The sequence below is a fragment of the Schistocerca gregaria genome, chromosome 6, assembly GCF_023897955.1.
Source record: "Schistocerca gregaria isolate iqSchGreg1 chromosome 6, iqSchGreg1.2, whole genome shotgun sequence".
NCBI classification, from domain to species: Eukaryota; Metazoa; Arthropoda; class Insecta; order Orthoptera; family Acrididae; genus Schistocerca; species Schistocerca gregaria.
This window is the reverse complement of record NC_064925.1, coordinates 325,693,439-325,709,619: the sequence shown is the minus strand read 5'-3', so window position 1 is coordinate 325,709,619 and position 16,181 is coordinate 325,693,439. Positions and strand designations below refer to the sequence as shown.

General features: G+C 39.6%; 1 protein-coding gene and 1 pseudogene across 12 annotated transcripts in view; both read left to right on the top strand.

Annotated features, from left to right (window-relative positions):
* Nucleotides 1-16,181, top strand: part of LOC126278659 (zinc transporter 6-A-like) — a 471,888-nt gene that overhangs the window by 325,019 nt on the left and 130,688 nt on the right. Inside the window, exon 1 of one of the 12 annotated variants that reach the window (XM_049978885.1) lies at nucleotides 14,929-15,216. The exons of 10 other annotated variants lie outside the window; for them this stretch is intronic. The gene's annotated coding sequence lies outside the window, so the exon portion shown is untranslated. Of the gene's footprint in view, nucleotides 1-14,928; nucleotides 15,217-16,181 lie in introns of those variants that run through there. One more of the 12 variants, XM_049978887.1, reaches the window with a different exon arrangement.
* LOC126279287 (5S ribosomal RNA) lies at nucleotides 10,448-10,565 on the top strand (annotated as a pseudogene).

Below are 16,181 nucleotides of genomic sequence, written 5' to 3'. Positions count from 1 at the left end.
TCTCTACGATCGTCTCCATGGGAGAATAGCAGCCTGCATTGCTGAGAAAGGAGGATATACACTGTACTAGTGCCGACATTGTGCATGCCCTGTTGCCTGTGTCTATGTGCCTGTGGTTCTGTCAGTGTGATCATGTGATGTATCTGACCCCAGGAATGTGTCAATAAAGTTTCCCCTTCCTGGGACAATGAATTCACGGTGTTCTTATTTCAATTTCCAGGAGTGTACATATGCGCAAACAAAATGAGTAAAATCATCAATAAATGTTAAAACATACCTTTTATTATCTTATGTGTTTAGAGCAATTGGTCCATTTAGATCACTAGTTCTAATGGTATGGTTGTTTTTACTCTTTGTGTTTTATGGGGCTGTGACACCTGTTTCCCATCCGAGCATGTACGACAAAAATCGTAAACTGACTTGTCAGCTGTGAAGTTCATGCCCTAAATTAGCATCTGCTACTTACAAATATTATTGTAACTCGGATCAGGTTGTCTGTGTTGGTGAAACTACATGACATGGCATTTTCTTATTTGTAAAATCTAATGTGCACATGTTTGACTTGCTCCTTTGTGCAGTGTCAAGAGTCACATTGTCCTTTTGAACAATGTCATCAGACTTGTACAGATGAGGTCTGGAACTGGCAAAATATCTTTAATCAGAATCGGAATTTTGTTGTCGCTACACAACTGAAAATTCAATTTCACCAACACACTTAGAATACAGAAATGTTCTGAATGTTGCAATATTGATTTCTGTTTTACAAGTGTATTACTATTTATTAAATTGTCTGGAGCCCAGAAAAGCAAATACAATTTAATTTAAGATGATGTTGCTGAAATTTCAGAATTAGCTGCAGGGAAACAGTAGTTATTCTGTTTTCTGTTTTTATCATCAGACACTACCCCTGCAGAATTTTGTTTTGGTTTCTGTTCTTCGTTTTTCTCTGGTTTTTGGATAATCTGACATTTTTTGTCCTTTCACTTCATAGCTGTAACACCGAAAAATAAAACGATTAGTACCTCCATTATCTGATTTAATATTGCAATCAAAATTATCAGACTTAGATTATTGTCAAGACCACAACAGAGAACCCGTCGATGAGTTAACGTGGTCTTTCTTGACAACATCTTTCCTTTTTGTCTGTTCATATAAAAGAACAAAAGGACAAAATTCATACAAAATCTAGAGTTAACATATCTAGTGAGAGTGTTTCTAACACTGTGACTAGATTATGGAATCCAGTGGTATTGTCAACAACATATGGCAAACAGTGTTGGTGTTTTCTAATCTTGCTCTCGAGTTAATTGTCGAAATGGTGAAAATGATCTGGAAGCAGCAAATTTGTTAGATCACATTTCTAAACTAACAACTGACTTGCTAATACTCTTCGCTTAAAAGCATTGCACTGTGATAATCACAGATCAAAAAACGTACCAGTAGCTTTGTCTTTTGCAGTCTCTAGATAGTTATTAGAAATTCTTTGTACGATTTGTGACTTACATTTATTTTCACATTTCTTCAAACTTGCTAATAGCATCTCTCTTTGGATGTTCATCTAATATATCATTCTCTTCATATACGACCATTTCAGAATACTGCAAGCAGATCCATCTCATTTAACAGTACCTCAATTCAAATATTTCTGGTTACTAAAATTAGCTCCAGTGGACAGCAGAATTTAAAATTCCTGGGCCTCATCAGTAGTGAGATCGCGTCCTTTGTATTATAGAAGCAATTTATATGACCTGTAAATCAACACAGGGTCCATAACCTGATAAATTTAGAGAACTGTGGGCATTCTTAAGGCATATGAATTATTGGTTTACTTATAATAATAACGATTTATTTGATAAAATTCAGGTAACTTTTATTTACTTCTGTATCAGCACAACATCTCAACAAAAGAATAAAACATAACATCACTGAGTTACCATCAAAAAGGGAAAATGACAAATTTATTTTATTTATTTATTAACAACATAGAGTGACTGTCACCCTTGGTAACTATAGTGGGTTGTTTGCTACTAAAAATATTAACAGAACTCCAGAACTACAGCATGTTGCTGGTAGCATCAATGTGAAGTCAGTGATACCTAGATGCCCATGGCCCCTACTCCAGCATTCTTATAAACAGATACCTATATATTTTTAACGTTACTGTTATGTATTCCTTTTTAGTTAGTTCATTGCTACTGGAATCTCAGGTGTGAGGACTACCAGTTTTATGTGGAACAAAATGTACTTTTTAGAGGGATATTGTTTAAAGTAAAGGTATAGAAAGATCAACCAGTGTACATCATTGCACCTACTGCACTTCAGCTAGCATCCCTCCAACGGTGACTCTGCACAGAACTCAGCAACATGCCTTCAGGCAACAGTGTCAGCACCAAAACAGAGGACAGTGGCAACATCACGCAACCACCAGATAGTACGGCGGATAGTACATCAGAACAACAACCTCTACAATTGGCCACACAAGGTAGGAATGCACAAGACATTAACTTACCTGTGTTCTGCATTTACTGACCAAAACTCTGGTTCCTGGATGTGGAAATCGTTTCCTAACAACACAATGCCAAATGCAACACACTACAATTCCATTACGTAGTCACTCACCTAAGTGAGACTCAAACAATCATAGTAGAGGATGCCTTATACACACATAGCTATGCAGCGCATAAAGCCTGCCTAATTAAACATTGTCTAACCAGCAGAATAAAGGCTCCGCAGATTAATGGCGAATGAGGAATTAGCAAACACATCCCCTACCCACCTACTATGCAACTGCAATAGCCAGTGGGATCCGACCTACTTTCTGAGCAGTCCTTCCATATACTATGACTCAGCAGACTTCCAGAGTGCATGAGACTTATCTTAGCGATGGATAATAACACTTCACTAAAACTGTTGGTAGACATAGCTGGAAGCATGGCAGGTTGCATCAAACGAAGCGTGATAGCATTAATTCGACCAATGCTGGCCCCGAAGCGAGACTGCCACGTGCAGCACCTCACTTCGACTCCCAGAAACTAACCGTAAAAGTACAAGCGCTTGTAGCACAGGTGACAGCACTACACTGAACGGAGAGCTCGGCAGAGCAGTTCAAAGGCAAACAGTAGGAAGAAGAAGAACTAGACAGTGGATGGCAATGAAACAAGGAGAGCAGTTGGTGCTGGTATTACCGCCAGTTTGGCAACAAGTTTCGCACTTCCTAGGCTCTGCGGCAGTTACCAAATGCCCTCGACAGCTGACCATCGAGTGCAGCTGTCAAGACACCCTACCCCTGTTACGACTGCCACGCCAGATTATAAGAAATCGTCCGCTCACATTTCCGCTAGTGGCACGCCCTGGCCCGCGACATGCGAAGATGCCTGCATTGACCTCTGCTCTGTCGTCCCCAGCTCACTGACACAGCAGCTTCTATGCATGCATTCACAGCAACAGGTTTCCTGGACAGTAATGGACGAGGGCATTGAGGCGACAGTCAAACACAGGGAATGAACAGCATGTTTCATCCGATTCCAGGCACAGACATTATTCATAAGTGATGAAATTACACTACTGCCATACCTGTTTGTGAAACCTTTAGTTTCGAAGACTCCACATATTAGGGAGTGTTGTAGCCCCTGCACTACCAAAACATATCAAAGAGCTGGAAAATGAGGAAAAAATTAAAACTGTTATAAAGAACCACATGCTTGACAAATGTTATTACAGCATAAGTAAATATCTCTGTGCAACTGTATAAGAATATGTGTTTAAGTTAATGTGACAAATGGAATTACATCAGTGAATATGTCTGTCAAGCACATAATAAATTATGTTATAAAAATACTTATTAGTTGTATATTGTATTAAACGTAAGATAGATTCATATGAATTCAGCACAGATAACAATTTTGTAAAGATATTATATAGTTTTAAAATGTACCTGACAAATACTATATCACAAATGTGATCATTGGGACGATAATAAATAAATAAAACACTTCTGTATTGGTTTCACTTGCTCACAAACAACATCAAAACGACACTTCATTACGAATAAAACATCCCATTTGAAGTTTTTAGTGGATGCAGGATCTGATGTCAGTGTTCAATCAACACAACTGTAAGGGCGCCTTATTCCACAGCACAGCAGCTAACAACACATACATTCCAACACATGGCGAGAAGAAATTGAACCTTGATATTGGCATAAAGGAACTAATCATGTGAAATTTTTTAATTACAGATGGAAAAACTTAATATTTGGACCAGACATCCTATATCATTACCATGTACTTGTGGATATCTGAGGAGTTCCAATGCCCCGAGCTGCTGTTGCAAGCATGTTGCAAGAGAACGAATTCCAAAGGATCCTGAAAGAGTTCCCTAGCCTCACCATTCCACCAAATGACCAACTTGGAAGAAGATCAAAAACGCAGCACTTTGTCCAAATAGCACCAGGACAACTAGTAGCTTTAAGACCTTGTCGCCTCACAACTGAGAAGTTGATTGCAGCTGAAGCAGACATTGACAGGCAGATTAAGGTTGGAAATATGTTTAAACAGCCAATGGACCTCTCCTCTACACATGGAGCCTAAAAGAGATTCGTCATGGACACTGTGTGGAGATTACCAGCTACTGAATGGCAGAACCATCACTTACAGGTTCCCCATTCCACAAATAAAGGACATGAATAGTGAATTGGTGGGTGTGACAGCTTTTACCATTGCCAACAGTGCACATGTGAAGATACAAATTCTTCGCTCCAGTAGACAAGAGTATTCGCATATGCCACATGGTATAAAACATGCTTCCCAGACGTGACAGGGTTTCCTCCACCAAGGACTACACAGCCTGAAGAGGTATACTGTTATATGGACGATATCCCTTTTTTTTCATCCACTGTCACAGGATACTTGGCATCTTCTACCACTTTCTGAACGACTCCTGTAAGTAAGGTAGTGGTGAATAAACACAAGTGCATTTTTCGGAAATGTAGCGTGAACATTTTAGGGTTTGAGATGTCGACGTCAGGCGTCCTACCCCTCCCAGAACGAGTTGGGGTGACCCAGAAAGCAACACGACCAAGGACATTCAAGGAATTTAGAAGATTTTGGGGAATGCTTAAATACTACCGTCACCACCTGCCACATGTGGCCCATCTGCTAGCACCATTGACCTTGACCAGAGAGGTTAAAGGAAAATTCACAGCAGATATGAGTAGGGTGCTTGAAATGTGGAAGCAACTGCGGCATTTGAGTCAGTGAAGGAGTATGCCACATGGATAGTAGTAATGAGTCATTTGCAAAAAAAGGCGCCTATGACCACTGTGTTAGATGAAAGCTAAGAGGTAGCTGGCGCCACCTTACAACAGCACAGTGACAGCCATGGCAGTCCTGGCATTCTTCTCCTCACTGTTAATGGAGAAGCCAAAAAACTTGAGCATAATAGATTGGGAACTGTACACAATCTACACGATTGTCAAGCATTTCTGTGACTGTATGGAAGGTACAGAATTCGCAGTTTTCATAGATCACACTCAAATCACAACACTATTCAAAAAAGGGTCACCAGACAGGTGGACTTCATTTACCAGTTAACCACTGATGGCCACCAAGTGAGGGCAGTTGTTTGTCAAATTTCCAATTGCTTTGATGGTAATGCCATCTTCCTGTACCCTTGGTTGCCCTGTCTCCTGTGCAATAATATTCCAAATTGTTTCGATTTTGTTATCAGGGGTATTAATCCCAGACATGATGCACATGCTTCTGGACTTTTTAATAACCTTTCTTAATGTAGCACAGTAGTTTTTATAATATTTGGCTGTTTCTGGGTCGTTACTCTTTCTTGTTAGATACTGCTCCCTTTTTGGTTACAAAATATTTTTATTTCTGTAGTAAGCCAAGGTTTTTAGTTTTAACTTCAAATTCTCTTGCAAGTGTATCATGAAATAAGTTATATTTTAAATTAGCATTGGATTACTTGTACACCTCATCCCAGTCTAACTGCTCAACTTCAAATTCTCTTGCAAGTGTATCATGAAATAAGTTATATTTTAAATTAGCATTGGGTTCCTTGTACACCTCATCCCAGTCTAACTGCTGAAGATTTTCCCTGAAATTTCTAATTGTTGAGTCATTAATTGAATGCACAACTTTAGAGGGTAGTTTTGAATTACTGAATGAAGCTATGTCATACACTGTAACTAGCTGAGCACCATGATCAGAAAGGCCATTCTCAAAAGGACAAGAATTTATGTTTTTAAACTTGCCTTGGTCTATAAAAGTGTTATCTATGAATGTGTTGCTGTCCTTTACTACCTGAGGAGGAAAACCAATGAAAGATGTCAAATTGAAAGAACCGAGCAAGACTTACAGGTCATTCTTCCTATTACACTCTTTCACTTAACATTGAAGTCCCCACAAATAATAATTTGCTCTCCCATATCTGACAGATAGCACAACAAGGCATCCAAGTTTTCCAGGAATAAATGAAAGTTTCCTGAAGGGGACCTATATACTGTTACAATTATAAAAGAACCCTCTTTCAGTTTAAGTTGACAGGCACATGCTTCTATATGTTGCTCTAGATAAAACTTCCTTATATCTAAGCTTCTTACACAGTGATAACTTTTGACATATATGGCAACTCCTCCTCTCACCTTATTCTCGCTACTTATATGTGCAGCTAGTTTATAACCACTGATATTTACCTTTTCCATATCAGATACAATATGATGCTCAGACAGGCACAGTATACCTATTACATTATCAGATTCAATGTCATCTAAACAAACCAGGAGGTCATCTACTTTATTCTTCAATCCTGAAATATTTTGGTGGAAAATGGTAACATTATTTTTTACTTTACTTTTGTGAGAATCTACTTTTTTTCTTTAATCCACCAATATTTTGGTTAAATATGAGAACAAGGCGGTGACAACAATTCATTTACAAGAAGAATTTGATTTACCAGAGTTTTCTTCTGGATGCTTCATTTTAAAATAGAAATCAGAAAGGATATGAAACAGCCATTTAAAAAACTATAGGTCACCAGAAGGATCAAAATATACAGTGAAAGGAACAAATAGAGATTCTGCAGTAGTTCCACACTATAAAAGCTATTAAAATTACTAAAGAAACATTGTTAAAATTCAGTATCAGAAATCAGTACTGCCAACAACAGACTCAAGGCTATACAGAATATAGTGATAAGAGAGACAGGACAAGTGGCCAAAGAACAGAATAAGATCACTACTGAATTGAAGGAAAGGGCTAGTAATGATAAGTCAAAGAAAAAATGTTCAGTAACCATTTCTTAAATACAATAGAAAATATAGGGAGAAACAGTTCAAGAGCAAATCACAACATCATTATGAAAAAGAAACTCTCTTAAAATCCAGTCATAAGAATGTGTCACCGACTTCTCCTTCTGAAAATAGGAAAATATATATTCTCCATAAAAAAGATTTTTCTCATGTAATAAGCACAGTCACATGCAAAATATGTAATGCACCACTACCTCAAAGCACTTTTCCAAGGAAACTGAAATATGCCGCTGTTAAAGCCCTCTATAAGAAAGGTGATGCGAGAGACATCAATAACTATAGATCTGTTTCACTACTGGAATCATTTTCCAAAACTTTTGAGAAGGTAGTGTCTTCTACAATAGTATCTCACCTTAGCAGCAGTAATATCCTCATTAACTCAAAGCTGACTGCAGTGGCTGAGCAGTTCTAGGCGCTACAGTCTGGAACCGCTCGACTGCTACGGTTGCAGGTTCGAATCCTGCCTCGGGCATGGATGTGTGTGATGTCCTTAGGTTAGTTAGGATTAAGTAGTTCTAAGTTCTAGGGGACTGATGGCCTTAGATGTTAAGTCCCATAGTGCTCAGAGCCATTTAAACCATTTGAACCATTAACTCACAGTTTGGAGTTCAGAAGAGTTGCCATACTGAGAACTTGATTTACATGTTTACTCACCAAGTTCTAAAAGCATTAAATAAAGAAATAGCGCTGGTTGGTATTTTCTGCGACCTATCTAAGGCGTTTGACTCCGTTAATCACACAGTATTCTCCTAGATTAACTGAGGAGCACGGGACTGATGGCATAGCCAACAAATAGATAACATCACATCCAACCTAAAGAATTCAGAATGTTGTAATTAGTAATTCAACCAGTGTAGTTATTCTGACTAAAGAGAAATAACATGGATTCCCCAAGGCTCAACATCAGATCTGCTCTTGTTCCTCATATACATAAACAATCTTCCATCTAATATTAAAAAAAACAGAATTCGTTATTTTTGTAGATGACATTAGTAGTGTAATGAATCCAAGCATGGATACAGTAAGAGAAGATTTTGTAAACAGTGTTCTTAAAATTATCATTCACTGGTTTTCTGCAAATGAACTCATGCTCAATTTTAAAAAGACACAACATACTCAGTTTTGCACATGTAGAGGTACTATCCTAATGACAAGTGTAATGTCAAATAGTGTGGAAACTTCAGAATTCTTATGTGTCCATACAGATGAGAATTTGGACTGAAAAAACAGCATTTTGAATCTCCTAAACCAACTTATTTCATTTACATTTGCACTTAAAATCATAGCAAATCTTTGGAAAAGACAAACGAGTAAGTTTACATATTTTCCATAATTTCATTCAGTAATGTCACTTGGAATAATGTTCTGAGATAAGTGATCTTTAAGAAAGAAAGCCTTTGTTGCCCAAAAATGTACTATGTGGTTCTCACCAATGATCATCTTGTTGATGTGAAGATCTTATTTCAATAGTGGTACAAGTCCATTTTTGTTCATTGTGAGATACACAGTCCTAAAGTTAAATGAGTGCTGAAAAATCTGCAGTTGAGATACCAGAAATATCCAAGCATGTGGCTTCTTGCTAGAGGTGAACCTTTCTTTCTGTTTGGATCATTAATTGCAGAAGCATTATCAGCAGAAAAGTGGAAGTAATGGACTTGTACCACTATTGAAATAAGCCCTTCATATAAGCTTAATGTGTGGGCCTATTTGACCGCTACTTCACACTATATTCATTCAATCATGAAGTTAGTTGTAAACAATCCACTACAGTTCAATGTTACAACAAAAATTTTTGATCACTTATCCAATGATATAAAATGTCTGACAGACAGAAAAACAAAATTTGAAAACAAACTAAAAAGGTTTCTCCCTTACAAGTGCTTCCATTCCATAGAAGAAGTCTATGACTATAGTGTGTAAAAGGTTGTTGTGTCGTCGACTACTAATATCAATAGTGATCACCAATGTCACACAAAAAACAATGAACAATTGAGCCTCTTTGGATTGTCTTTTATGTGCTGTTCCACCATTGTTCTTACGTGTGATGCAACAGTGTAAAGTGTACTCTGATTACATTGTGTGTACAAGAGTTAATTAGGTATTAGTTTATATTTGTGTGCTTCGTGGCATCAGTACTTGAATATCATTTGTAATCACTGCCACACGAATTCGTACACTGGTGACTTGTCACAACGGTTTGTTTTGTGTGAAACCGGTGAACATGCCATAACGCTTATTGCTGAGACAATGGATCTCAAAGTGCATCAGAAGCTATTACGGCCATTCGTCAATCTGGATGATGTGTCCCAAGGATTGCATGTTGCACCAAACTGCATGGAACCACTTAAAAACTAAAATGCGAGTGTCAATGACTATCAAACCCCTCCCACGAGTATTCTTGCTCTTGCTGACACCATATGGCAACATTCAAAGCAATCTTCCTGAGGCATGTTTGCTCATTCTAAGTTTTTACACCTTTGCCTACTGATTCCATCTGTCTCTATTCAGTCACTAGGTGGCGCTTCGGTTTCCTATTAGTTGGGTCTTCAGTTGTAGTCCCTTGGAGCAGCTTGTTGAACACATGGGCAGTCATTCATACGCAGTCAGCGAGGGAGAGAGAAGAGGCACATGCGATGTACAATGAGATGATCATGGTTATCTGGTGGTCGATAGAGTGGTGTCGGTCAGCAATGCTTGGACCTAATGTCGACACAGCCAGTTTACCCTATATTAACCTGGCATAGTTGCTGATGTGAGTGTTGGAGTACTGTTAGTTTTCTGGCACAGTCTGTTCTGCCCTTTAGGGGTAATGTACTTGCTACTTGATTTACACATGTGCTCCCACGCTGAAGTTGCTCCCACTATGCTGGATTGCCTATGGTTCCCCATCACTCTGTTTGGCATTATCTGAGTGCTGTATTTGGGTGTTTTAAAATTTCTTTTAATTACAACTTGTTCAATATCTACTTATTTTTTCAGCCATGCCTGTAAGTAATTGTCATGTGTTCTAGACTTATGCGCGTGTTAGTGACCTCTGAGGACGAAACTGAGTTTTATTTGTGCTGGAAGTTGTTGCTTCTCTGACTGATGTAACGACCATAAAATTGTCTGTGTCTGTGGTAAGCAAATGCCAACGGCCTTGCTGCAGTGGTAACACCGGTTCCCATCAGATCACCGAAGTTAAGCACGGTTAGGCTGGGCAAGCACTTGGATGGGTGACCATCTGCTCTGCCGAGCGCTGTTGGCAAGCAGGGTGCACTCAGACCTTGTGAAGCAAGCTGAGGAGCTACTTGACTGAGTAGTAGCAGCTCCGGTCTCGAAAACTGACATATGGAGAGTGGTGTGCTGACCACATGCCCCTCTATATCCGCATCCAGTGATGCCTGTGGCCTGAGGATGACATGGCGGCCGGTCGGTGCCGTTGGGTCTTCCAACATCTTTTCAGACAGAATTTAGTTTAGTTTTCGTGGTAAGCAAATGCTAGTGGCCCAGTGGTTCATTTGGGGAATTAACTTCCGTAGCTCTAAGATTTTGTCCCTTTCAAGAAAGTTAATCTTTATTGTTTTAAATACGATTACTATTGTAGCTGTTTGAATGTTATCTCTCAAGACTTGCCTGTTACCATTGAAGCCACTTAAGTTAATAAATTTTGGCAGCTGTGTTGTGTATCGACGTGGCTTATGACTACCAAATACATCTGATCACTTCTAGTGCACACCTACACGCCATGCACAGAGAACTGGCAGCCATCTTGTCCTTCCCTGCCACAATTGCCGTACGAAAAATAGACGGCACATGCAGAAATATCTGATACTACAAATATGAGTCAGGTCCTTATCCTCTGGTGACTGAGATACACCACAATCAGCTGACAACAAGCCACCAGGCACGTTTCACCGTTTGGAATATGGAGAACAACCAACAGATTGCACATAACTGTTGTTTCCATGCACACTCTGGCACCACTACCTGCATATGCGTTCCTTTCTTCAGTCATGCAAACGTCATCTGTGACCTTCACCAAGTGTCAGTGGTTGTGACACTGCTAAAGCATGAAGTAGAATCACCAGTGTGAACCAAACGTGTTTGACCCATTATCTGTGTTTACGTGACCAGCATACTAAGCAGCATTTCCTGGTGAATCATCTTCCAAACTCAGCACTCTTCCAACTCATTTTGCTACTCAACTGGTCACAGATACTTCACCACTACCCAGGGTGGTGACTGGATCAATCATTATAACATATGGTACTACTGTACATAACATTGATTTCAGTAATGGACAGGTTTTCTAGTGGACATGAACAATGGAACAGAGCACTACAGAGTAGAATGTCTGCCTTTACAATAACGGAGTTCATTATTACAGACGTCACTATGCAAGCGAATCCGATTATCAGCTCCTATCATTGTTACATCGACCTCCCGCCAATGTAAAGAGCCTAACTTCGCAGAACTTCAGCCTCATGGAGATCCAACATAATGTGGAGGACCTGCAAAACGGAGTACAGAACTTCATCCACAACCCTGGCAGTAACAACGAGTATGCTCACCTCGACGAATCACTGACTCAGGCTTTACTGAATCTGAATTTGATAGACACTTCTGACAACGTGAATAAAGGCTGCTTCTGGAGAAGCGCTGTGAAAACACCAACCAACACTGGATAAATCTGTTAGACATCTAGTTTGTCTTCCCATTGAAACTATCTCGTTTTTGAACCAACGAATTGCATACAGGGTAGTGACAGTGCTATTTGTAACAGTGCAAGCGGTGACACTGACTCCACCACATGTACATTTAGTGTGTACCAGCCCTTATGTCACCACGACATTCAGGGTAGCACGAACCACTGAACTGAAACCACAGAGGGACATCCTGTCTCCTACATGGCACAGTGCCTTCTTTCTGAAAAGTTACTGATCACTGAAGCGTCTGTAAATTAATTAAGAACTAAGGACACTGTCCACCTTCGAACAGCCCTTGGGCTTCACTGATAAATTGGCCCCCAAAAAGTATGGCACATTTCATATGTGCGGGGACCCTCAGTTCCAGAACCATCACTGATCGATAACTGGTACCCAACATCCAAGGCTTTGCCCATTTACCATCGGATCCCTCTGTTTTCAGCGTCATATGAAACAAGAAGACATACTTGCAAATAGAGGCGGTACATACACTAGATCTCTAATGTGTCCCCACAGAAAAAAGTCACACAGAGTGAGATCTGATGATTGAGGAGACCATTTCATGAAACAGCTGTAGCACACTTGTTTTTGTCGAACTCCAACACACAGAAAGCTCACTTTGCACCTGAACTCACCATGTTTGCTACTAGCACTGACTATCGGCAAATTACCAAACTACGCTATTTCGGAATAAATAAAAAAAATCAGGGTTTCTCTTCAAAATGACATATGTATGATATCTGTACAATGTTTGGTTGTTGTGCAATAAATAATTGAAAGTGTTCCTGGACTTTATGTACACCCTGTATTAACAGTATTACAATGTGAGAATTATGCACCACTACAAACAGTACACAAAATGCATTCTTCAAACAGTTGTGCATGAAACGTTATTCTGCACTTACAGAAAATGAAAGTGATTAAAAAAATCAGTAAATTCAGTATTTCACTTACATAACACCTGAATGAAGTGTTAAAAATCTTGAACAAAAGTACAATAGTAGAGACGTTTTCCTCTGCTGCTTCCGACACCTCTATTTTATTGCTCAATTATCAACAGATACGCAAATTTGAGCAGGGAGAAAATGTAGTGGCTTGCATTAGGTCTTTCACTGGACTAATTGATTTTGGTGATTTGACCGTAGGACAAGAAAAACAAACATTTACTGGGCCTCCTATAGGCCCCCAATAGGAGCTTGAGGTTCCAACACATCAAAGCACCCAGCCATACAACACAGTCATGGTGTGACACGTCACAGTGTAGACCACAAAATTTAGTTCCAGTGTCATTCGAGTAAATGATCTTTGACAGCTTACACAGTCTGTCCGAAACAGCAGTTTGCCCTTCCATAAGACCAATTATGGAACATTTCGCTTGGGCAGGAATTAAGGCAGATTGCAAGAAAAGGTCAGACACCTGCATTCCACGCCACTGTAGCAAAACCTGACACTATGCATTCCCACCACACAGCACATTTAAAGTACAAAAAGGGCATTTCCAGCATCTTCACTTGGATTTAGTCGTCTCTTTACCAGAACCCAATGGCTATAAGTACATGTTATTGGCTACTGACCATACAACTAGTTGTGTAGGGACCTCTACACTACACATTATAATGGCAGAACCCCCGCACAGGCATTCTTAGATTGCGAGTCTCTCGCTTTGGATGCCCATTGTCCATTACAACTGATCAAGGACATCAATTCGAGTCGCTCTGCTTTGCACAGCTGCTCAATTTGAGTGATGTGCAACGCTTTCATACAACTGCTTACCATCCACAAAGAAGCAGATGGCACTTCACCCTCAAGGTCGCTTTGATGTGCAATGATGCACAAAAGACTGATGTATTGCTGGGTGTCTGCGCTGCATACAAGGATGACCTGAAGTCCTCTCTCTAAGAGGTTATATAAGTTGAATGACTCACACTGCTGGCAGACTTCTTTTTATCTTAGTCACCAGTTCCAACATTAGACTTAATGCCTTTGGTGCACAGTGTTAAACAGCCCATCGCTACTATCTGCACCCCAGCACTCCCACATGCACGTAGTGTATGGCCAGTTTTTGTGCAGACAGAACTATGTGACTGCATTCACATCACGCTACATGACAACACAGTTTGTACAGCATTATAGCATCCGTATTCCAAGCCCTACAAACTCCTCCAATGTGGGGAACAGACATTTTCAATCCTAGTCAAAGGCAAACCACCGACACTATCAATCCAATGCCTCAAAAGGCTACATGTCAGAACAGGACCGACCTCTTACTTACCCTGTCACTCCACAATGCTCCACACTGGAATAGGCCAGTGCGGAGGGGGGATTCTCAGATGGCACCGACTGCCGACATCAACAACGAATGTCAATATCAACGCAATAAACAAGGAACAAGTGTAACTTCCTGGCAGATTAAAACTATGTGCCAGACCGAGACTGGAACTTGGGACCTTTGCCTTTCATAGGCAAGTGCTCTACTGTCTGAACTACCCAAGCACGACTCACGACCTGTCCACACCCAGCTTTAATCTGCCAGGAAGTTTCATATCAGCGCACATTCCACAGCAGAGTGGAAATTTCATTCTGGAATAAATAACTGAGTCTGCTTGGAAATGACTGTCTTTGTTGTGCTGTTCCACCATTGTTCTCGCGTCTGATGCTAAGGTGTAAAGTGTGCTCTAATTGCGTTGTGTGTAAAAAGCGTCTTGACTACATGTAGTCATATTTACAAAATAATTTTTAATGTGAATATAAGACTATTTGTTCCATGTCATTACGGTTTATCGTGCAAAATGATCCGTGGAACATGAAAGTAATTAACAAGACGCGCTGATCGAACTCCCACTGACGCCTCTCCCGAAGGTCGTCTCCTGCACCGATTTAGAGAATCGAATTGTCTTTCGACTATTAAGTGAATGTCGATCCATCGATATCTGTCATCCGATCCGAAGCAGACGTTACCGCGTGTGCGAGTGTGATGATCTGATGTGGGATATAGGAGGTGTTTTTGTGGTTGTGTCCAGCATTGTTTGTATTTGATATCACTTCATCGTGATAATAAAAGTGCCGAGTGGATGATAGCTACTGAGAAAGTAAACAAGACTTTCTATTGTGTGATATGGAACAAAGACTAGACGCTAAACATGGGGTAAACGTATTCTGCAATGAAAAACGTCAACCAGAAGAGGAACAATACTCGAAATGATTTTAAAGGTATGTTGTACAAAAATCACCTGCAAATTATTCTTGATACAATACGTCTCCGCTGCCGCGGGTTAAATGTAAGAACCACGAAAGGTTTCTTCCCAGTTCAGGCTACCGCATGATACCTACACTCCTTCCCAGATGTATGTTTACAAAGTCTGTCAGCTGCTGCCACCGAGTTTCCAGCTGGTTTCTTTGTACCAAATTGAACCTAAGAATTTATGTATCAGGTAACAGCCGCAATTTGCTCGAAACTAGAGATTTAACATTTATTATATATATCAGTATATGCATAGACAGAACAAAATTTTTAGTAAGCCCTAATGCCGAAGCACGACATTGCAAATGGGGACATGTGTTTTATCGCTGCGCACGTATTTCGCGTAAGTCACGTATATACACGATTAATTTCACTTAAATTGTAACTTTACCTACTATAAATAGTCATGTTCTGAATTGTGCACATTACATTGTAAGCAATGTTTACGACATTTTTATAGTTACATGTGTTTAACATAACAGACACATACATTTTCTCACACATTATGGGCGAGTGAACAGCATTTTTAACCTTTGTAGCCTTGAATGTCATGAGTTTGTTTATAAATTTTTCATTCCCTATGTTAGGTGAATAGTTTTAGAAATTTGTAATCATTGAGTTTCTTATGTGAAAGTAAAAGTACCTTAGACAAAATCACTGGTGTTGGAAACCTGTACCTTCCTTTGGCCTAAAAACTACCTCATCTAGCGTGTGACAGGAAGGTTTTTAGTCCAAGATTAAACCTGCAATTTGACCATTTCATTTAAACATACAGGCAGCGTTCATAGTAGGAAATTAAAAACACACCATCAGTTAGTAACTTTAATTTATTTATTACCTCTTATGTCAATTAATAGTTAAATGTATGCCATTTACTAATGTGTATGTCATTGTCCATTGCGTGCATTACTTTTTGAATATGACTTGTGTCAAA